This window comes from Bos grunniens, chromosome 12, assembly GCF_055505025.1.
Source record: "Bos grunniens cultivar Pamir isolate PY7600 chromosome 12, Bosgru_T2T1.0, whole genome shotgun sequence".
Taxonomy (NCBI): Eukaryota; Metazoa; Chordata; class Mammalia; order Artiodactyla; family Bovidae; genus Bos; species Bos grunniens.
Genome location: NC_141176.1, coordinates 65834139 through 65859048, shown reverse-complemented (window position 1 = coordinate 65859048; position 24910 = coordinate 65834139). Strand labels below are relative to the sequence as shown.

General features: G+C 37.7%; 1 long non-coding RNA gene across 1 annotated transcript; it reads left to right on the top strand.

The window, feature by feature from the left end:
- The first annotated feature begins 8668 nt into the window (after window positions 1–8668).
- On the top strand, window positions 8669–18877 carry LOC147361833 (uncharacterized). Its single transcript, XR_015138289.1, has 3 exons — window positions 8669–11909; window positions 16725–16896; window positions 18587–18877. It is a non-coding gene; the product is annotated as an uncharacterized LOC147361833 (long non-coding RNA).
- The last annotated feature ends 6033 nt before the right edge of the window (window positions 18878–24910 follow it).

The following is a 24910-nucleotide window of genomic DNA, read 5'->3' as shown; positions in this document are numbered from 1 at the left end:
ATATAGTTCCTCTTTAGATATTTATTGCAATTACTTATGATTCTTTAATGAGAAGTTTTGCAGAGCAGTAACTGCCATTTCTTGCTTTGTCCCAACTATACTTTTTTTTTTAAACAGACTTTACTTTTTAGAACAGTTTCCAGTTCACAGCAAATTGGAGTTGAGAGTACAAAGAGTTTCCATAGACACTGATCCCCACAAATGCACAGTTTCCCCCACTATCAGTATCCTGCACCTGAGTGGTATTGGTTTATTGCAGCTGATAAACCTGCATGGACCCACTGTCATCACCCGAAGTCTACAGTTTACATTAGGGTCCACTTTCGGTGTTGTACATTCTACGCATTTGACAAATGTAGAATGACATTAATTTACCATTAAAATATCATAGAATACTGCTCTATAATTCCTCTGTGCACCACCTAGTCATGCTTCCCTTTTCCAAAGTCCCTTAGAACCACTGGTCATTTTATTGTCTCCAGAGTTTTGCCTTTCCCCAAACACCATATACTCAGAATCATACAGTATGTACCCTTTTCAGAGCAACTATACGTTTTAAAACAGAAAATATTTATTTGCAAGCCATGGGATTCATTTTTGGATTAATGATTATTTTTTAATTTTAGAAAAATTGTAGAGATTGTAAAAAGAAACAAAAAAACCCCAAAAAACCCTATACTTTTCAAGAACTGTGAAGATTGTATTTTTGCACAGTGACTGTATCCACGTTCAGGGGCCATTTTCTGGACCCGGAAGAGGTGATTTTTTGTCTTAACTCTTTGCATATGGCATTTGCCTACCTCCTGTTTCTATATTCCTGGATAAGACACCTGAGGAAAAAAGAGAAATAAAACTAAAATACTTCTATTTTCATCCATTTTTATGTCCAGAAAGGAAATCCTGCATTATACCAGGGGCATAACTCACATAAATCCTGCTTTACTGGAATTTAGAACCCTTGAAAATTTCAAAATGGGTTGCTTTGGGCTGAATTTTTAATTACTTATTTTAGGCAAGCCTTTCTGTTCTTCCAGCTTAAATCTTGAATAGTTTGCTGCTATGAGTACTCTGGTGGTTGTGAAATAAGGTGACAGGCAGGTCTTGCTTTTTGTCAGAAGAAACTATTACAGACCTTGTTAGGGTGTGGTTATCTCTCCCTTCCTATATGGATGGTATTTAAGGCTGCACATAACCTTAAAATCTCATAATAAGAAAACCATTTTCCTTTGAGCCACCAACCAAGGTTCCATGTCACAATTTGTAAACATCATTACATCGACAAACTGCTAAGAAGAGTCCTAGAGAATCATGGCAAAAAATAGTTATATGTGTGAGTTTTGCTAGCTGTCAATTCCCAAGTGTTAAGTCCAGAAGCCTCAGGCAAGGCAGTGAAAATATTTAAAGAGGGATGAGATCCTGAAGCAACAAGAGCATTCATTTCAACATCATTGTTTAGAGTCAAATTCGGCTCTACTTTAACACTAAAAGTGCCTTGCACTTTGTTCCAAGTATTTATAATGCTCATATTTTAAAATTTTGATTGAAGTGTGTTGTGTGTGCTTCTTTCTATCAATGGGATGTCATTTGGTTTTGAGAATAATTGTAAGTGTGTGTGGAATGAGGAAGTCACAGGACCAAGGGACATTATTACCTGAAGAGGAAGTGGTTTAGGAAACTTGTCAATCACAGTCATGACTAAGGAACCACTTTGGTCACCACTTCCGATCCTTACCAGCCGTTATCTGGAGGAGGGCAGATGGTGGCACCCAAGCTAGATACCACACTGTTGAAAACTGCTTGGGGTTGGGGATGAGGGAGATGGATCAAAGATACGTGTCTATGTAGTGTGTTTAATTTTTAAAAATCAAGTTTAAAATTACTTGTAAAATACCACAGTGATCAGTCTACCCTGAAATGTAGGTATTTTCAGTAGGAAAAAAAAAAAAGCTTTACAGAGTTCACATAAAAAATCAATAATGTTAAACTATCTTAAAAAGAAGAATAGATCTTTAAAATAAGTCACCTAGAGTAATATGATAAATAGGTACATTGAATTATAAAATTTAACAGAAGGAATAGATAGAACATTAAACACACAAAAAAATGTCTAGATAAATAACAGTTTGCCAGAGTATGGTCAGAGGTTTAGGCATGTGGAGATGTAGTCTACTATAGCTCAACTTGCAAATTGATTTCTAACATATTTTGAGTGTTCTCAGTATTTCAAGTACAGAAAATGTAAAAAATGATTAATGTAATTAACAGTGCTGAATATTACATATAAGAGTTAAGAGAATAAATCCTAGGAATTCTCATCACAAGGAGAATTTTAATTTCTTTTTCTTTTCTATCTATATGTGATGATGGATGTTCACTAAAGTTACTGATAATGATTTCATGACGTAGGCAAGTCAAATCATTATGCCGGACTCCTTAAACTTATACAGTGCTGCATGCCAATTACATCTCAATGAAACTGGAAGAGAAAAAAATTCAAAGTATAGGATATCTTCATAAGGATCATTACTTGCTACAGGTCCTGGCACTGGTTGTGCTTCTTTCTTTTAACTACAGCAGGGAGAAAATGTTATCTTAACAGCTAGCTTCAGAATTCCTTGTTGGAATGTTTATGCAACTTTTACTGAGGCAGGTAAGACCCTGAGAGTCTGAGTATTGACAGGGGTAAAAATAAAGAAGGAATTGTTTGACTTCTGTGAGTCAGATGCAGAGAGAGAAGGAACAGAAGTGAGGATGGTGGTGAAATAGGAAATCAAAAAATTAGAAAGGTTAGAAGCTGTGGTGGGATAGAATCACTTCGAGCGGAAAACTGCTTCTCAAGATTCACAGACCTCCAGTGAAATTTCTGCTGTGATAAACACCTTTGACTGTATTGCTGCTTTTGAGAAAGGGACTAGTAGAGAAACCTTCATTTCACATTTAGGATGACACCGAGACCAATATATAAAAAGAGCCGTAAGACAGAGAGAATGCTAAGCTACTAGATCGCAAAAGTTCTTATCGATCCAAAACTAAGAAAAAAAAAATTAACTGTGTATGTGATCAATGTTAACTAAACTTACTGTAGTAATTATTTCACAACGTATATAAATATGGAATCAAACGCAAGATAGAGAATATGGAAACAATTCAACTGGAGCTAGAAAATCATATCAGAAGAGTTTGTGAGAATTTAAGACACACCCTTACCTGCTCCATTACTAGGGATTTGGATATTATAGCAGAAGATTTTTAATTTCCCCAATTTATAGAATGGGAGTTTGAATAGATCTCATTGAGATTTTTAAGGGGCTGGGAGACTAGATTACATTGTAGTTACATAATAAAGTGTGATCTCTTTCATCATTGTGTGTAAAAAGAAGAGGTCTCTTTGTTCATGTTTTTATTGAATTTTCTTTTTCATATTCACATGTAGAAGTGTTTTATATATTATGGATATAGATACTAATCCTTGGTCAGTTATATATGCAGCAAATATTTTTCTATTTTTTGGTTCTTTACTGCTTACAGTAACTTTTGATGAACGGAAGTGTGAAAATTTAATGAGGTTCAATTTATCAATATTTTTCTTTATAGTTTGAAGTCTTAGAGTTTTAAGAAATCCTCAGTCTAAAATCATAAAGATATGTTTCCATACTATTTTCAAAAATAACAAATTTTAGCTTTTAGTCTACCTAAAATTGATTTCTGTATATGATGTTAAGTATGGATGCAATTTTGTTTTATCTTACTGGTGATAGAGGTGATAATAAAGTTTATCTTTGCTTTGTCTTAAAGAGAATACATTCAGCATTTCACCATTATATGTGATGTTTGTTTTGATCTTTTTTGTAGATGTGTTTTTTTCAGGTTAAGGAAATTCCTCTTTCTGTTTTCTTGTTTGTCAGTTTATATTTCTTATGAAAGACACTGAATTTTATCATATGCTCTTTTTGAATTAATTGACTTGATAACGTGGTTTTCCTTATTTAATTCTATCAGTGAAATGAATAATGTTTATTTTTCTTCATTAATAATTTTTTATTATTAACTCGATCTTACATTTCTGGAATAATTCCATCTGGCTCAGGACATGGACTGCCTGTATTCAAATTGCATACTTTTAAGACAGAAGAACCTCAGGCAAGTAAATCAATGTTGCTCTGTCTTCGCTTTCTCATCTTGCAAGTAGAGAGAATTTTTTACCTCATAAGTTTCTTATGAGGGCTCAGTGAGTTAGTATATGTCAAATGTTTTAAGTATTTTTCCTATCCATAGTCACCATTCAGTGAGCATTAGGTACTATTATTTTTCTTTTTGTCTCTTTAGAGAGATTTTTATCCCAGGATAAGAGTGGGAACACAGATCTAGGAGAGGCATGTAACTCACCCAGACTTTAAATACAGTGTTATGACTGAAAGTCTACACTTCTCCCCCGGAAATCTTGGCTGTGCATCCAATGATTTTTTTTACCAAATTCTGTCTCAATTTCTATTTTTTCTGCCATGTTAAGAGATAGGAGCTTGTAACGTGACAACTATTATTTTTCTTCCTGTATTTGCTTGCTTGGTATCTGTGACTTTATTTAATGCCATCGTTTAAAAAACAAGTTTCTGTCCTTTAATAATTTAGTGTTTAAGGTGGTTTATGAAATAAATGTCTTCATGCTGTGAGAGTAACTGTCATACTGTTTCAGATTAGCATTATACTTGAGTACTTGTCAGAAAACAAACACATCTTTGGCCACCTTTCAGTTCTCACTGTAGCCTGAAGGTACTTGTGAAGATGACAATTTTTAGCTGTTTTTTTGTATTTGTCTGTAGTTCTGAATGTATTTATGTATGTATGTATTTATCCTGGATTTAAAGGCCCAGTCTCTTTCTATTCTTTTTAAAAAATCTTTGTTTACTTTGATGTGACAAAAGTTAAAAAACATTAAATATATCACTGTAGTGGATGAAGAAAAATAATAGAAAGTTATATACTATAAACTTATCTAGTTTCTTAATCTGTAGATCTTTGGGGAATAGAGTATATATTTTGAATACAGTTGGTAATTCATAATGTTTTTTTCAATATAAATAATATTGCTGCTGTGCTGTGCTCAGTATGTCTGACTCTGACTCCATGGACTGTAGCCCACCAAGCTCCTCTGTCCATGGAATTTTCCCAGTAAGAGTGGGTTGCCATTTCCTCCTCCAGGGGTCTTCCCAACCTAAGAATCAAACCCATGTCTCTTGCATCTCCTGCATTTGCAGGCAGACTCTTTACCACTGAGCCACCTGGGAAGTACCATAACTAATATTATTACTCTATTTTTTAAAAAATATATTCAACTGCAGTTACTGAAATTGTTAATGCTATTTATCAGGCACTCCAAGTATCTTTTAAAGGTATATAGAATGTTGAAAATACTTATTATATGTAAACTGGAAATATTTTATAAGGTTCATGAGAGTTTCCCAATTTTTTGGTTTGGAAAAAAATTTAATTCTGCCTAATCATATTTTTAAAGTGAAACTCATAATGGGGACAGAAAGTAACATAGTTGATTAGGTCAGAACCCATCAACAGAGAAAGACTTCCCAAGTGTTCATTGAGAAAATAAACTTCATACAATGACACAAATAAAACTTCAACATTTTCAAAAAATAAGAAATGTTTTAAACACAATAAAGCTAAAAATTTACAGCAAAGTTTTAAAGAAATTAAAAAATAGTTTAAAATGCATGTGTAAAAATATCTCTCCTAGGTTTTATGCAGAGTGAAAATTAGAAAGACAAAACAACTTATTTAGAAAATAGATTTAGATACTGAAATAAATGGGTGGTAGCCAGGTTTATAATTCAAGCAAAATCATAGCAACAATGCTTCAATTATTGGAAATTAATGAAAATAAATGAAAAGTTCAATGCAAGAAGTCACAGAAGCACAAGTTAGTAATAAGGAATAAAGGAGACTAAAAATGAAAAAGATAATGCAGAAAGAGTAAATAAATAGAAGTAACAAACAAATCCAAAACTAAGTTTGTCTAACCTCTGGCAAATCTATTAAGGAAAGAGAAAATTAAAATGCAGAAAATCTAGAATACTACAAAACATATTCAGTTCAGTTCAGTCACTCAGTCGTGTCCGACTCTTGGCAACCCCATGAATCGCAGCACACCAGGCCTCCCTGTCCATCACCAACTCCCGGAGTTCACTCAAACTCACGTCCATCGAGTCAGTGATGCCATCCAGCCATCTCATCCTCTGTCGTCCCCTTCTCCTCCTGCACCCAATCCCTCCCAGCATCAGAGTCTTTTCCAATGAGTCAACTCTTCGCATGAGATGGCCAAAGTACTGGAGTTTCAGCTTCAGCATCATTCCCTCCAAAGAAATCCCAGGGCTGATCTCCTTCGGAATGGACTAGTTGGATCTCCTTGCAGTGCAAGAGACTCTCAAGAGTCTTCTCCAACACCACAGTTCAAAAGCATCAATTCTTCAGCGCTCAGCTTTCTTCACAGTCCAACTCTCACATCCATACATAACCACAGGAAAAACCATAGCATTGACTAGACGAACCTTTGTTGGCAAAGTAATGTCTCTGCTTTTGAACATGCTATCTAAGTTGGTCATAACTTTCCTTCCAAGGAGTAAGCGTCTTTTAATTTCATGGCTGCAGTCACCATCTGCAGTGATTTTGGAGCCCAGAAAAATAAAGTCTGACACTGTTTCCACTGTTTCCCCATCTATTTCCCATGAAGTGGTGGGACTGGATGCCATGATCTTCATTTTCTGAATGTTGAGCTTTAAGCCAACTTTTTCACTCTCCACTTTCACTTTCATCAAGAGGCTTTTGAGTTCCTCTTTACTTTCTGCCATAAGGGTGGTGTCATCTGCATATCTGAGGTTATTGATATTTCTCCTGGCAATACTGATTCCAGCTTGTGTTTCTTCCAGTCCAGCATTTCTCATGATGTACTCTGCATATAAGTTAAATAAGCAGGGTGATAATATACAGCCTTGACATACTCCTTTTCCTATTTGGAACCAGTCTGTTGTTCCATGTCCAGTTCTAACTGTTGCTTCCTGACCTGCATACAGATTTCTCAAGAGGCAGGTCAGGTGGTCTGGTATTCCCATCTCTTTCAGAATTTTCCACAGTTTATTGTGATCCACACAGTCAAAGACTTTGGCATAGTTCCAAAGAATATGCAGAGTTCCAAAGAATAGCAAGAAGAGATAAGAAAGCCTTCCTCAGCAATCAATGCAAAGAAATAGAGGAAAACAACAGAATGGGAAAGACTAGAGATCTCTTCAAGAAAATTAGAGATACCAAGGGGACATTTCATGCAAAGATGAGCTCGATAAAGGACAGAAATGGTATGGACCTAACAGAAGCAGAAGATATTAAGAAGAGGTGGCAAGAATACACAGAAGAACTATACAAAAAAGATCTTCACGACCCAGATAATCACGATGGTGTGATCATCTAGAGCCAGACATCCTGGAATGTGAAGTCAAGTGGGCCTTAGAAAGCATCACTACGAAAAAAAAAAAAAAAAAAGAAAGCATCACTACGAATAAACCTAGTGGAGGTGATGAATTCCAGTTGAGCTATTTCAAATCCTGAAAGATGATGCTGTGAAAGTGCTGCACTCAATATGCCAGCAAATTTGGAAAACTCAGCAGTGGCCACAGGACTGGAAAAGGTCAGTTTTCATTCCAATCCCAAAGGAAGGCAATGCCAAAGAATGCTCAAACTACCGCACAATTGCGCTCATCTCACGTGCTAGTAAAGTAATGCTCAAAATTCTCCAAGCTAGGCTTCAGCAATACGTGAACCGTGAACTTCCAAATATTCAAGCTGGTTTTAGAAAAGGCAGAGGAACCAGAGATCAAATTGCCAACATCTGCTGGATCATGGAAAAAGCAAGAGAGTTCCAGAAAAACATCTATTTCTGCTTTATTGACTATGCCAAAGCCTTTGACTGTGTGGATCACAAAATATATTAGGGAATAACTAAAATAGTAAATGTTTGAATAGCTATATTAATACAGTAATATAAAAGTGGCCTTTTGTATTCTAGAAAAATATAAGTAATCAAAATGAGCACATCAATAAGAAAAACTAAGTAAAACTTAAATGTTAACAAAAGAATATTCACTGATCAAATTACAACACAGGCTACAGCAGTAGTTTTCAAACTTTATTACCATGGTACGATCTACATTTTATATCATAAGTCTGTATAAACAGAGTTATATGTATATAACCAGAGCACAAAAGGCAAGCTATGGAATGGGAGAAAGTATTTGCAAACTGTATATCTGATAAAGGGTTAATCTTCAAAAAGAGAAGTTCTATAACTCAATAGTTAAAAAAGTAAAATAAAACTAATAACCTAATTAAAACTTGGGCTCCTGAAATAGGAAATGGCAACCCACTCCAATCTTCTTCCCTGAAAAATTCCATGGACAGAGGAGCCTGGCAGGCTACAGTCCATGGGGTCACAAAGAGTTGGACATGATTGAGCGCAGCAGGGCAACAGCAAAACATGGGCTAAAACCTTGAATAGACATTTTTCTGAAGAAGGAAAACACAAACCAAAACCACAATGAGATATCTCACATCTGTCAGGATGGCTATTATATTAAAAAAAAACACAAAAAAACAACAAGTATTGGTAAGGGTGTGAAGAATTCTTCACACTGTTGATGGGAACACAAAATGATGGAAGTTTCTCAAAAAATGAAACAGAACAAACATATGTTTCAGCAATTCCACTTTTGAGCATTTTCCTAAAAGATTGGAAATCAGGATCTCAGAGATCCTAGCACCCCTATGTTCATTGCAGTATTATTCACAAGATGTGGAAAAAATGTAAATGTCCATCAACCAGTTCCAGTTCAGTCCCTCAGTCATGTCTGACTCTTTGCGACCCCATGAATCGCAGCATGCCAGGCCTCCCTGTCCATCACCAACTCCCGGAGTTCACTCAGACTCATGTCCATCCAGTTGGTGATGCCATTCAGCCATCTCATCCTCTGCCGTTCCCTTCTCGTCCTGCCCCCAATCCCTCCCAGCATCAGGGTCTTTTCCAATGAGTCAACTCTTCCCATGAGTTGGCCAAGGTATTGGAGTTTCAGCTTCAGCATCAGTCCTTCCAATGAACACCCAGGACTGATCTCCTTTAGGATGGACTGGTTGGATCTCCTTGCTTGAGGGACCCTCAAGCGTCTTCTCCAACACCACAGTTAAAAAGCATCAATTCTTCCGTGCTCAGCTTTCTTCACAGTCCAACTCTCACATCCATACATGACCACTGGAAAAACCATAGCCTTGACTAGGCGGACCTTTGTTGCAAAGTAATGTCTCTGCTTTTCAATATACTATCTAGGTTGGTCATAACTTTCCTTCCAAGGAGTAAGCATCTTTTGATTTCATGGCTGCAATCACCATCTGCAGTGATTTTGGAGCCCCCAAAAATAAAGTTATTCACTGTTTCTACTGTTTCCCCATCTATTTGCCATGAAGTGATGGGACCAGATGCCATGATCTTCGTTTTCTGAATGTTGAGCTTTAAGCCAACTTTTTCATTCTCCTCTTTCACTTTCATCAAAAGGCTTTTTAGTTCCTCTTCACTTTCTGCTATAAGGGTGCTTTCATCTGCATATCTGAGGTTATTGATATTTCTCCCGGCAATCTTGATTTCAGCTTGTGCTTCTTCCAGTCCAGCGTTTCTCATAATGTACTCTGCATAGAAGTTCAATAAGCAGGTTGACAGTATACAGCCTTGACGTATTCCTTTTCCTATTTGGAACCAGTCTGTTGTTCCATATCCAGTTCTAACTGTTGCTTCCTGACCTGCATATAGGTTTCTCTAGAGGCAGGTCAGGTGGTCTGGTATTCCCATCTCTTTCAGAATTTTCCAGTTTATTGTGACCCACACAGTCAAAGGCTTTGGCATAGTCAATAAAGCAGAAATAGATGTTTTTCTGGAACTCTCTTGCTTTTTCCATGATCCAGCGGATGTTGGCAATTTGATCTCTGGTTCCTCTGCCTTTTCTAAAACCAGCTTGAACATTGGAAGTTCACGGTTCACGTACTGTTGAAGCCTGGCTTGGAGAATGTTGAGCATTACTAGCGTGTGAGATGAGTGCAGTTGTGTGGTAGTTTGAGCATTCTTGAAGAAGGCAATGGCAACCCACTCCAGTACTCTTGTCTGGAAAATCCCATGGATGGAGGAGTCTGGTAGGCTGCAGTCCATGTGGTCGCTAAGAGTTGGACACGACTGAGTGACTTCACTTTCACTTTTCACTTTCATGCATTGGAGAAGGAAATGGCAACCCACTCCAGTGTTTTTGCCTGGAGAATCCCAGGGATGGAGGAGCCTGATGGGCTGCCGTCTATGGCGTCACACAGAGTCAGACACAACTGAAGTGACTTAGCAGCAGCAGTTGAGGATTCTTTGGCATTGCCTTCCTTTGGGATTGGAATTAAAACTGACCTTTTCCAGTCCTGTGACCACTGCTGAGTTTTCCAAATTTGCTGGCATATTGAGTGCAGCACTTTCACAACATCATCTTTCAGGATTTGAAATAGTTCGACTGGAATTCCATCACCTCCACTAGCTTTGTTCATAGTAATGTCCATCAACAGATGAACAAATAAAGAAAATGTGGTTTATCCATACAATGGGATACTCTTCAACCTTAAAAATGAAGGCAGTGCTTCAATGTAGGACAATGTGGATGAACCTTGAGGACTTTCTGTTAAGGACTTTCTGTGACTGAAATAAGCCAGTCACAGAAAGACTCCTGCATTATTCCACGTATATGAGATAGCTAAATTTGTCAGTCTCTAAGTGGACCCACACCAGTCCATAAACTATAAACTCATAATCTATAAACTCATAATTCCAGATGTGTGGATGAAGGCTGCTCACCCACCCTTTGGCTGCAGCCCGTGCAGAAATAGGGGTGTTTTTTGTATGTGGCATAAAGCTCATCTGCAAAGTTGACTGCTCTGTGCTGGTTTCCGTAGTTTTCTCACCTGATTTGGCCTTGGGTTTAAGCAGTGGAATATGGTACATTATCTCCTAGTCATCAGAGTTCAGCTAGGCACCCCTAGCAGCCCCTTAAAATGAAGAACCCCACAAAGACCCAGAGGCATCCCAGATAGCTCAGTGATAAAGAATCCACCTGCCAATGCAATGAATTCGGGTTTGATCCTTGGGTTGGGAAGATCTCCTGGAAGAGAAATGGCAACCCACTACAGTTTTCTTGCCTGGGAAATCCCATGGACAGAGGAGCCTGGCAGGCTACAGTCCATGGGGTTGCTAAAGAGTCGGGACATGACTTAGCGTCCAAAACAACAACAACCACAACAAAGACCCAATACTTCAAATACACCCTTTTCCACACCAGGTTATCCACTTCATGCAAGTTCCTGTAGAAAGGAAGATAAAAATATCTTTTAGCATCAGGCACTTCAAAATTTTTAATAATAAAATGTTTTTAATTTTCAGCTTGCATTTTTAAAATGAGGCAGCATTTCCTAACAACTTAGAGCTGGCATATCTTTTGGTGGCAAAATGTAAGAAATGCATGAAATTCAACCCTTTCATGTAATAAATAGAACAAGATAAAGTTGCTACTGATTTTCAAAACCAATTAAAGTTATATAATAGAGACTCTGATGATGTTTACTATAGATGACTGATCTTACTCATGTATTTTAAGGGCAAATTAAATATAATATTCATCCTTTGGAGAAACTGTGGACTAATTTTTGCAGACTAATTTGTCTGTTTTGAGACCTACAGAGTCTGGATGAGGCTAACCCCAACCTTGTGAGAATCCACAATATTTATAAAATGGAAGAGCCATGAGTCTGTTTCCTGAATCTGTTTTCCTCATCTTTAAAATGTAAGTGCTGGATAAGTTGATCTCCAAAGTCTAAATGTGTGAAATTCCAAGATTCTAAAATTCTGAATATAAATTTGTATTTTCACCTTTGTGATCTAATAAACTGGAAAATAATATTTTTCAGTGATTCAATTGATTAGCTAATTTACTAAAGACATTTGCAGAGGTTCTTCATAGAGTAAATCTTAGTGTTATTACCACCAAAATATTTTTTCTTGTTCTAACTTATTGTGACTTAAAATCATAACCATTTTACCTTAAAACTGTATTGGTGTAAAAAGGAGTCCTGTTTTCAGCAGTTCCTTCGTTTTTTACGTTTAGTATCCTAGAAATGTAAGGATTCTGTATGGTAGGTAGCATTAAAATTTCAAGTGCATGTTTGTGTAATATGCTACGTCTGTCACTTTTTGAGTTTGAAAAGCAAACATTTAAGACATTTATGATAGCCAGGTCATTTTAAGGGTGGAGAAGAATATGTGGGTTTCTCTGATCCCCATGTTTTACAAGTGAATACAATGGGACTTGTTCATGCCGAAAGAACACAGACGTTTATGTAAAGTCATTGTCAATTCAATTCCAGACATTGCTGCTTACCAGCCATGTGACCCAGTGCATATTACTTACATTCTCTTATGCTCAGTTTTCTAGTCTTTGGAAGGACTGATGCTAAAGCTGAAACTCCAGTACTTTGACCACTTCATGCGAAGAGTTGACTCATTGGAAAAGACTCTGATGCTGGGAGGGATTGGGGGCAGGAGGAGAAGGGGACGACAGAGGATGAGATGGCTGGATGGCATCACTGACTCGATGGACCTGAGTTTGAGTGAACTCCGGGAGTTGGTGATGGACAGGGAGGCCTGGCGGGCTGCAATTCATGGGGTTGCAAAGAGTCGGACATGACTGAGTGACTGAACTGAAAACAGAGATAACAAGGACTGCTTTATAGAGAGTATTAAATAAGAAAGTATTATGAAAAGAGGTTCTGACAGGCTGACGTGCGTAACAACACACATGAGATCTCTGGATAGCCTGGTTCTCCAAACCCCCACAGCCCTGAGGATCCATATGAAGAAACCAGCCTGGCTTCAGACAGGGCCTTTCCTATCTAGCAGCAGAGATTCCATACCCTTTTGCTAGTGTTGGCCTTTAGCAATCTCTCTGACCTCTGTTCCTCTATTTTCTTATTTTTCCTCTTACTGTTATTAAACCAACAAATGTCTTCACGAACTTACTATGTTCTCAGAAAAGAGAAACTGATTGACAGGTAATCATCACTGTCTCTGTTTAAATGAGATTGTTTATGAATTAAGTCAGATAGATATTCACTCCCATTTCACCAGGAGGAAATGGGAAGGGAATTTACAAGTCAGACAACATGGCTCCCTCACAAACTGTGAATGGAGATGGTGAGTGTCTTCAGCCCCACTCTTTTGGTGTGTATACAGGATCTGAGACGATTTCTCTCATTCTGTCCAATTTAAATTTGTATGATTCAGTTGAACTAACCATTCTTAAGTGATTTGGTTTTTCTTTTTCCCCAAAATGATCTTTCTGACATTTCTGCCTTAAAATCTACGTTTGTTTATTATAGAATAGTAATATGCTTCCTGGTAGCTCAGCTGATAAAGAACCTGCCTGCAATGCAGGAGACCCTGGTTCCATTCCTGGGTCGGGAAAATCCCCTGGAGAAGGGATAAGGCTACCCACTCTAGTAATCATGGGCTTCCCTGGTGTCTCAGATGGTAAAAATCTGCCTGCAGTGTTGGAGACCTGGGTTCTATCCCTGGGTTGTTTGTTTATTATAGAATAGTAATATAATTTTTTTCATTTAAATGCCACTCACTGTGTTTTTTAATTTTTTTTTTTTTTAACACCAAAAACATTTTGTATTGGGGTATAGGAATTAACAATGTGGTAGTTTCAGGTGAACAGTGAAGGGACTCAGCCGTACATATACATGTATTCATTCACTGAGCAGAGTTCAGTGTTAAATACCATTCACTCTTGAAATCAACATCTTAAAAGTGAAGTATTAAATTTTAAATTCCCAAATTATTGAATCATAGGGCTTCAAGGGATCTTGTTTTGTTTTTAAATTCCATTTTCCTGACTTGTAGAAGGACTGTACATAAGTATTATAGTCAAATAAGGGTATTTCCCATTTTGAAAATTCCCCCAAAGACATAAATGTAGTGTGTAGCTTATTTTTTCAATAGAAGACAGCTATTTTCCTTATCGGAAGCATAGGAATCTAGGCTGTTTACCACCTTCAAGTTTTTGAAGCTAACATTTTCTGTCTTTTATTATTTAGAAATTTGCTTTCAGCCTAATTATTGAACCCATGTAAACAATCTGTCTTTTCTCCTGGTTGCTTTAAATGTCCTGTCTATGATGGTTACCGTGTAGTTTTACTGTTTTCTTTCATCATTGTCATCATCTGTCTATCAACTATCATTCATTTCTTAATCTTGAATGGATCTTTTGCTCTTTGGGACATAAATTACATTCTGAATATCTTATTACTTCAGGAACAATGTCAACCATAATCTTTTTGCATACTTATCCCGGGTTCTTTCTGTTATCACCATCTAGAACTTCCACTAGCTGTATATGGGAACTTCTCATTTTGTTTTCTTTGCTTTTAAATGCTCTTTTGTGTTCCTAAAATCTTTATCTCTCTGTGATACATTTTACGTAATTTCCTCATGTTGGCCTGAGGGACATTCAAGTGGAGATGTCTAGGAGGCAGTTTGGTTCTGGAAAAAAGGAGAAGGAGCCTCGGGCCCCATCTTCTCGATTACAGTGAAGTTCCTGGGTACCAGGAACTGCATTTGTATTTTATAATGTTCCTACTCGGTGCCTTGTTCAGTGGGTGTTCTCTGCCTAGCATCAGAATCTTCAGAATTATTTCCATTTTCAGTTCAGTTCAGTTTAGTCGCTCAGTCGTGTCCGACTCCTTGCAACCCCATGAATCGCAGCACGCCAGGCCTCCCTGTCCATCACCAACTCCCAGAGTTCACTCAAACTCAAGTCCATCGAGTCAGTGATGCCATCCAGCCATTTCATCCTCTGTCGTCCCCTTCTCCTCCTGCCCCCAATCCCTCCCAACATCAGAGTCTTTTCCAATGAGTCAACTCTTTGCATGAGGTGGCCAAAGTACTGGAGTTTCAGCTTTAGCATCATTCCTTCCAGAGAACACCCAGGGCTGATCTCCTTCAGAATGGACTGGTTGGACCTCCTTGCAGTCCAAGGTACTCTCAGGAGTCTTCTCCAACACCACAGATATTTCCAAAACACCCTGCTTACCCATGCCTCAGCCCTTATTGCATTGTATACCTTAGCTGCTTTCACACTCTGCTGAAATCTCCTGCTTAATTTTCTGCTCTCCCCACTGGACTCTACATTTCTGGAGAGCAGGGACAGCAGTTTTATTATTTAAAAGGCACTGGGTGTTAAATACATACTTGTGGAATAGATTGGTAGGTACTTCCTAATTATATTTGTAATTCAATATGGTATTATGAAAGCACATGAGGTAAGGAAGTAAGTCAGACAACTGTTACAGAGAAATGACTAGCAAGAAATAAAGGCATTCTCCCCTGACCAGCCCAGGAGGAAAGTGGCCGTGAACGTTCAAGCCCTCATGAAATGTACTTGTTTGGAACTCTTTCTTACTCTCTAGACTGAGGATGAACTGGCGTAAACTCACTTCTTACTGCTCTTATTATGCTTTAGTGCTCTATACACACCAGTTCCTTATTCATTTTTCACGAGGTTAAAAGGGTTATTTGGAATTGTACACAGTGTTCCTCCATTGCTATGAATGGAATGCATGTTGGTAACTCCCATTAGCATTTATCAACGTTTATATGTACCCAACTTAATGTAAACAAAATGCTTCAAATTCACATTTCTTATAAACCTTGTTTATATTAGTTAGTTCCACTATTTAAATGATACGAAATGTACATGCTTTAAAACTCTATTAGTTGCTTTAAAATGTCAAGAAAGGTAAAGTTTATGTAGTCTGCCACCTGCTGATGCCTGTAAACTCATTCCTGCTGGAGATACTGAATTGTTTTCCATTATATTAACGTTGCATGAATAAAAATCCAAGCCTTTTAAATCACAAGTTTCATAAGGTGTTGATTGGCCTGGAGCAGGATAAAATCAGACAAATATTTATGGTGCCAAGAGTTGTGTATATAAATATTCTCCCTTGAAAATGTTTCCAGTACACTGTTAAACTGCCAAGGTGATATAATTTAACAGGAAGAGCAATGACTAGAGAGCCAAGGGTCACTGAGTTTGAATTCTTTCTCCATTCCCACTTTAATATATGATCCGGAACCATTTGGACTTTTTGAAAGTCAAATTCCTAATTTGTGAATTGGGGAAGAATTAGCCATACAGCTGTTGGGGCAAGAGGGCAGGGTCCATGGTTATAAAAACTTCTGAAGTGTTGCATTATTATTAAAATTCAGAAATGCGTAATGTTGCCATTTATGAAGAAACTGGTTTGCCTTTATCGTTAATCTTCACAATATATTTGCAAACTGCAATTTATAATAATACCAATTACCACCAATTGAATGTTTGCTGTTATCCAGACATTGTTCTGAGCACTGTACATACTACATTTACTTCTCGCAACAAGCCTTTGAAGCAGGCATTATTATTCCCATGTAAGGGGATTAACATTGCAGGATGTGCTGTGCTTAAGATCGCTCAGTTTGAGGTTAGGAGAAACAGAATTCTAACCCATGTGATTCTGGGTTCTTACCCTCTGTGCCATGTTGCCTCCTTTCTTTTCAGGTGAAGTCTCTGAAGCTGAGAAAGGTCAAACTGTTCAATGAAAATCACAATCACCTGCTGGATGGAGTGAAAACCCGGAGTTTTTGAGGGAGTGTTAGCTGTCTTTATTAATGCTTCTCTAATACTAATATGATCGGTGTCTTTCGAGCCCTTGCTCTATTGGATTACAGGGGTAATTGGAGTCAATATTCTCCTGAATGCCCTGATCTCTCTAATCTCAAAAATCCAATCTTGCTAATGAATTCTACTTTAGTGGATGTGAAGACTGAACTGGTTGCATTTAAATCTCTTTGGAATTCAGTTTCTTGTGGCTTACATGAGGGGCTAGAACGGTAGTCTCTAGGGTTTCAACCTTCATTACTGTACACAGGCTCTTTGAGAGAACGTTGATTTCATCTGTTGAGGCTCTGATGCCTAACTTAGTGTCTGGAATTTTGTAAATATACCAAAACTATTTGTAAACTTTTAATGAAGTTGCATTCAATTCTTTTATTGTTTAGTAAACACTCTAGTGTTTACTAAACTGGCAAATATTTATTTCCTTTATAAGATGAAGGGAATTAATCATAGCAGCCAAATGATTTCCTTGAATTGTTGATTACATCTTTGCTCATAAGCCAGAAAATGTGAGATAGTGGCATGACCTCACGACTTAGGTAGATCCACTTAGAATCATCCATTTACTTTATCCAGATGAAGCTGCTGGAATCATCTTGCATCTTTTTGTTGTTTGTTTGTTTGTTTTTTAAGATATTATTAGTCACTTATCGGAGAAGGCAATGGCACCCCACTCCAGTACTCTTGCCTGGAAAATCCCATGGACAGAGGAGTCTGGTAGGCTGCAGTCCATGGGGTCGCTAAGAGTTGGACACGACTGAGCGACTTCACTTACACTTTTCACTTTCATGCATTGCAGAAGGAAATGGCAACCCACTTTAGTGTTCTTGCCTGGAGAATCGCAGGGACGGGGTGGGATACGACTGAAGCGACTTAGCAGCAGCAGCAGTCACTTATACCTGAGAATGAATGAGAAGAACATACAGTGTGATATTCTCAGACAGCATAAAGTGATTAAACAGTAAAGCTCCAGATAGTTGCATCCATGGGCTATAATGATTCTGATAGGAAGGTACTTCCAGAGGCCTTGAGGATCTTAGCATAAATGGACTGGCTTTGAGTTCTGATTCCACTTGTACACTGCTCTCTTATAGGCAGTCAAAGAGTGCTATGATCACTTCTAATTTAATAGACTATATTCTAAGTGTGCTTTCATGTATGTTGAAGAAGAATTGAAAGCTTCTTTTTGATCAGTTAACATGTTGCCAAGGATGCCCAGGACGAGCAGCAGTTACATCTGACTTCTTGCCACTTGTGCCACAATAAGATACCCCCCAGTTGGTCCTTGTGTGCCTTCCATAAACAAAGTAATGGGTCATAAAGACGTCCAGTCTCAAACCTCCAGAAACTGTTACCTTACACGGCAAAAGGGATTTCGCAAATGTGATTCAGGTTACAGACCTTGAGTTAGGGGAGATTGTCCTGAATTACCTAATGGGGGTCCAATCTAATCACACTTCCCAGGCAGCATCAGTGGTAAAGAACCCACCTCCCAGTGCAGGTAGGCACAAGAGACGCCAGTTTGATCCTGGGTTAGGAAAGAAACCCTGGAGCAGGAAATGGCAACCCACTCCAGAGGAGCCTGGTGGGCTGTAGTCCATAGGGTCGCACAGAGTCGGACATGACTGAAGCGACTCAGCACAAATCTAATAACGTGAGTCTTAAAAGCAAAGATCCTTTTCTGGTTGTGAACAGAAAGATGGATGAGAGAAGGACTTAATCCACTGTCACTGTCTTTTTTAAAGGGGTAACAAGCCAAGGAATGAAGATGCCTTGTGAAGCTGAAAATCATAATAAACAGATTCTTCTTCCCTGAGCCTCCAGTAAGGAAAGCAGTGCCTTTGATTTTAGCCTGGTGACACCTGTGTTGGATTTGTGATCGATGGAACTGGAAGATCATAAATTTGTGTTGTTTACTCTGATAAATTTGTGGTAATTTGTTACTACAGCAAGAGGAAACTAATATAGGATCCCTGTACATGGTCTTTCCTGAATCACAGTATTGAGATTTATTAAAAGCTACCTTTTGAGGAGTATTTATGATGTGTTCAGTGTCATGCTAAACAATGTGTGTGTTTGTGTGTGTCTAATCATCATGTAACCACAACCCTATAAAAGCCCAACTGTATTATCATTTATAATTCACAGATGAGAAAATGAGGCTTGGAAAGTTCTAAGTAACTTACGTAAATCACATATCCAGTAAGTAATGTAACTATCGTTTGAAAACAAGTCAGACTGGTGTCAAAACTCATCCTTGGTCTACTATGGTGCATATACAAAATGTGAAGATTAATTGTCTTCAATAGAAGGAGTTCAAAGACAATGAAGTTATGTAAACAGACTTAGTCATATCAGATCTTTAGTTATCTTAGGTGTCAAATAATTTTTCCTGGTACAGTGACTAGTATATTGTAGGCACTCAATATGATGTAATTAAATAAGTGAAAAATCATTGTTCTTGAATAAAAATAAGGATTATACATATATATTATTACATTTGTTGTAATTCCCATATGTGTAACATTGTACTGTCCATGTATATGTATAAGAATCTACATTTATCTTTGTACAAATAGTGTAAAGTTGTTACTATTTGCCACAAAAATCAAGGATTCAAATAGATTTCTTCTGCATTTATAACATTTTAAGTTATAATTATTTTAAAGAAGTGATATGTAGGTCATTTGCAGTTTATTTTTATATTTAATACCAGTAATGAGTATATTTAGTAAGGTAAAGAGATCAAAGTGGAAAAAAATCTATGTAAATTTGGCGTGAATGGTCTCATTAAAGTATTAAACAAAGATTACTGAACAATGCAAAGGAAATTAAATGATCCTTTGTTTTTCGAGCCAGTTTTTCATTTTCTTACTTAAACTGCCAGTAAAATTATAAAGATAACATCATCTAACTAAACCATGTTCTTTTCAATCACAGAAAATGTCCGCTAATATTTAAACAGTAACTTATGAATAATAGTGCCACTGATTTATTAGTTAGGATTCACTCTACATTATTCCATTTTAAATGATTCCTAGATGCCCTAAGGAAGAATGTGGATGCAACAGAAACTTCAATTTCATAAGGTCAGTTCCAATTAAATTGTTCCAGAAGACGGCAAATAAGAAACAAACTCTTCATGTAACTAAAATAATATTTTATTGTTTATTCCCTCCCAAACCTTTTATACCTGTTTCAATAAGGACTCCTAAATTATACTTACTCATTTTATTAATTAGAAAAATAATCCTCATCTTTTTATTGAAGTGACAATGGTTAATATTTGGCAACAAAATCATCAGAGGAAATGGAGAATGTTATCTTTCATTTAGTAGAAATCTACTAAGTAGCTTCGAGTAAGATATTCAACCATGCACTAAAGTAATTTTCAAATAATTAGTTTTGATGTTAATAACGTGCTAATTTATTTTAAACCCGTGTTACTAATATAATTACACATATATTCATCAAATAATTCATAATTTTTCAGAATTAATTAAATATAATGTATTGATGCCTAGGTAATACGCAATCTAAATACAAATACTTATATTTGAAGACTTAGCTAATACCACTACTTCATGTGAATTTTATATCTCAAGAATCTAGACTGTAGTATATATCAAATAGCCAATTAATTAGGCCATTCAAACATTTTTTAATGACTGAATAGTCCCAACCTTGGGAATGAAAGTGTGTAGTTTTAGGAAAGTGAAAAATAGAGTAAATTTCAGATGTGAACATCCATGGTGATTTGGGGAATTTGAGTCAGAAATCAATCATGGAATCCAATCAGATCCATAAAGTACCAGTGTCCAGAGAGTAGTTATCAAAATGGAAATAGGGCTTGGGGCACAGGGTTGAATACAAGAGGCCTAAAAGCACTTTGCATGCTGGTGGCCCAGGAGGAGTGGTTGAGAACTGGAGAAGAGGGACTTTCCCAGCAGTCCAGTGGCTGACTCTGAGCTCCCAGTGCAGGAACTATATTCCCAGTCCAGGAACTCTGTTCTACATGCCACAACTAAAGATTCCACATGCCTCAATGAAGACAACTAACACTGATTCCCTGGTGGCTCAGACGGTAAAGAATCCACATGCAATGCGGGAAACCTGGATTCCATCCCTGGGTTGGGAAGATCCCCTGGAGGAGGGCATGGCAACCTACTCCAGTATTCTTGTCTGGAGAATCCCCATGGACAGAGAAGTCTGGTGGGTTACAGTCCATGGGGTCTCAAAGAGTTGGTCACGACTGAGCCACTAAGCCCACACAAGACCTGTGCAGCCAAATAAATAAATATTAAAAAATAAATAAATCTGCTCAGTTGTGCCCAACTCTTTGCAGTGGACTGTAGCCCATTAGGCTCCTCTGTCCATGGGATTTCCCAGGCAAGCGTACTGGAGCGGGTTGCCATTTCCTTCTCCGGGGACTTTCCCCACCCCGGAATGGAACCCACGTCTCCTTCATCTCTTGCATTGGTAGACAGGTTCTTTTCCACTACTGCCACCTGGGGAGCCCTAAATCCAAAGAAAGACCACATTTGGAGCCTATGAAAAACCGATTGTCTTGACAACTGGTAACTAATTACATTTGCACTCCCCTTCCCCCTTCCCTCCTGTCTCTGAAGAACAATTGTTTCCCTGCATTTATTTCCAGGGTGATCCCCCTCAATGTGAGTACAGGGTTCTCACTGTTTTTGTCTTCTACAGCTGGACCACTGTTTCTTGTCTGTTTTGCCATCTTTATCCTCATTCTCCTGTTTACCTCTTTCCTCTTGATTATGACAAAGTCAGGCCTATCCATGAAAACACTTTCCTAAGCTTTCATCATTTTAAAGGGTGTCTATCTTGTTTCAACCTTGTATGCTTGTTCATCCCCTGTAAATATTCACACACATGTTACTCAAAATGCTTTATTATTTTCTGTAATTCCTGGTTTGCATAAACACTAACACGAAGTAATGTGTACATTAATTATGCTTTGCCATTTACTTAGCTCTGGTTTCTGTGAAGGAAAATGCCATCATTTTTAGTTTCTGATCTTAAAATAACTCACTTTGAAATGCTATAAAATCTTAATGAACATTCAAATTCATATAAATTATTTAAGCTATAATTTCCTACCCTAAACAGTCATTAGATTAACATGCATCCTTAGATTTCTTTCCAGCTGTACCAAATTAGTTTTTTCTGAGTCCTTCTAGTTTATGATTTCAGGCAACACAGACAGTATTGCTTTCCTAAGTTGTATTCTAAGGTTACAAACAGCAATCTGACTTTAAAATGCCATTTAGCATATTTCCTCCAGTTAGCATTCATGTAATAAAAACTCAGTTTTAGCCAAAGAATTACAGAATGTATAACATCGCCTGATTTTCTTATTTAGAGACGAGGAAACTGAAATACAGAAAATTGGATGAAGTGCTCAGGGTTTCAAAAGGAAATCTGTATTTCAGAATGTTCTTTCTTTCTTTGTTCCTTTTAGAAAGCAAGGGTAACAGAATGGTTTTGTTTGACTAGTAATGAAGAAGTAAAGAAATCAAGCATTTGAAATGATAGCATTTTAAAATTAAATATTAACCTTAAATTTTCATTTTTTAAAAACTATGCAGTATCTAAGAATCTATACATTCTAATAAATGTTTTTCAGGGCATCCTTGATTTTATTTTTCACTACATTCTTTTTCTGAGTGTTTCAATCTCCAGAAGACAGCAAGGAAGAATCATTGTCATCTGTTCTAATAAATGTATTTTCTTGTTCTTATATTTCTCCCTCTAGCCTTTAGATTTGAGCTCTTTTTGTTTCTCTCGCATTTCTTAGCGATTCATTCCACACACCTCACTCTGCTAGTTATTAGCGTTTCCTCCCTGACAATTCTTTATGTCTTCTCTTGAAAGAGCCACCCTGCTGCTCTCATTACTTGTTCTTTAGATTTCCTTCAGATGTCCCCTTTTGTCAGCTACCCAGTTCCCAGTTTGCAGGGAACCTGTGGATGGCAATATTTCTGTCTTCTTTTTTAATTTTTACTCAAAATACTCAGAATGCCGTTTGAGTAACAATGGTGATAGGTATATTGCATTTATAAATTACCCTTCATTAGGTGGATTCAATTAATTTATGTGCATAAATTCATTAATAGTCTCAATTTTCTGTGAGATGTGGGTCAGTGTGTTTTTTTCTCTCTGTGAGTGAAAAGTAGGGGAACTGGGGAGACAGGATTCGGAAGCACTGTTCATCTAGAAACATGATGCTTAATGCAAAAATCTGTGTCGAAACCACACTCCACTACTTTTAAGAAAACGATACAAAGTGGAATAAAATAACCAGAAAATTGATTTTATTTCAAAAGACTCTACTTTCAGTTTCCTTTCCCCTACTAGCATGTTTGGCTCTTTGCAGATGAAATTTGTTGATTCCTGATCCAGCAGGGTGGGTTGTGCAGTGGGGGAAGCAATCTCAGAGCCAAAGTAGAAGCCCCAAGTTGGGGCCTGCACAAAGATGCCTCTGCTCAATTCTCCACATCAGAGGAAGTCACAGGGCCAATATGGATTCAAGGAGCAGGGAAATAGACTCCACCTCTGGAGGGAAGGATGTGAGGAAGCATGGGACCACTGTCCACCACAGTGGAGTTCCAGTAGCATCCACTATAGAAGTTAGCTCCAAGTATTAGATTATATTTTGCAGATGAGGAAATCCAGACAGGTGATATAAGTATGTCAGATATCACACAACTTGTTAGAAAAAAAAAACAAACCAGAATCTAGGTCTCCTGATTGATATTCTACTACTGTTTGAGCTCTGCTATGGTGTTTTGGATGTAGAAGGCGATGGCACCCCACTCCAGTACTCTTGCCTAGAAAATCCCATGGACGGAGGAGCCTGGTAGGCTACAGTCCATGGGGTCATGAAGAGTTGGACATGACTGAGTGACTTCACTTTCACTTTTCACTTTCATGCATTGGAGAAGGAAATGGCAACCCACTCCAGTGTTCTTGCCTGGAGAATCCCAGGGACGGGGGAGCCTGGTGGGCTGCCATCTATGGCGTCGCACAGAGTCGGACACGACTGAAGCGACTTAGCAACAGTAGCAGCATGGTGTTTTGGGGCTTTCCTGATGGCTCAGATGGTTAAAAATCTGCCTGTAATGTGGGAGACCTGGGTTCCATCCCTGGGTTGGGAAGATCCCCTGGAGAAGGGCGTGACAACCCACCCAGTATTCTTGCCTGGAGAATCCCCATGGACGGAGGAGCCTGCCAGGCTACAGTCCATGGAGTCGCAAAGAGCTGAACACAACTGAGCAACTTAGCGTGCATGCATGGTGTTTTCACTCTGTGGTTGCCCGTTAGAAGTAAATTTGTTGGCTACTGAATGTTGGTCCTCAGGACTTTTAACACATTTGGTATGAATTCCATTACATACTAAAGAAAAATACAATCAAATGTTAACTGATCACTGAAATTTTGACTTTCCCATTTAAAATCGGTTTTATTATGAAGTTAACAAATGGAAAGCTTTGTTTCTTACATGTTCTATGTAGTGCCATGACATAAAAGCATTCTTTGATCAGATAAAGACTCCATAGGTAGACAAACTAAAATCTTAATAATGAAAAATTAAACATGGAAGACTCGCATAGTCAGACCAACTATTTACTATTAGTCTTACTAAGATACATCAGTAGAACAAACATATGAAAACAAAAGTATGTGATATCTTGGCTATTTCTCTTTTGAAAATTTATATGGTTTTGTTTTATTTTTTTTAATTTTATTTTATTTTTAAACTCTACATAATTGTATTAGTTTTGCCAAATATCAAAATGAATCCATCACAGGTATACATGTGCTCCCCATCCTGAACCCTCCTCCCTCCTCCCTCCCCATACCATCCCTCTGGGTCGTCCCAGTGCACTAGCCCCAAGCATCCAGTATCGTGCATTGAACTTGTTTTATTTTTTAAACTTTGTTTATTTAGTTACTTTTGGCTGTGCTGGGTCTTTGTTGCTGCTCCCCGATTTTCTCTAGTTGCGGTGGATGGGGTTTACTCTCTACGTGTGGTACACTGGCTT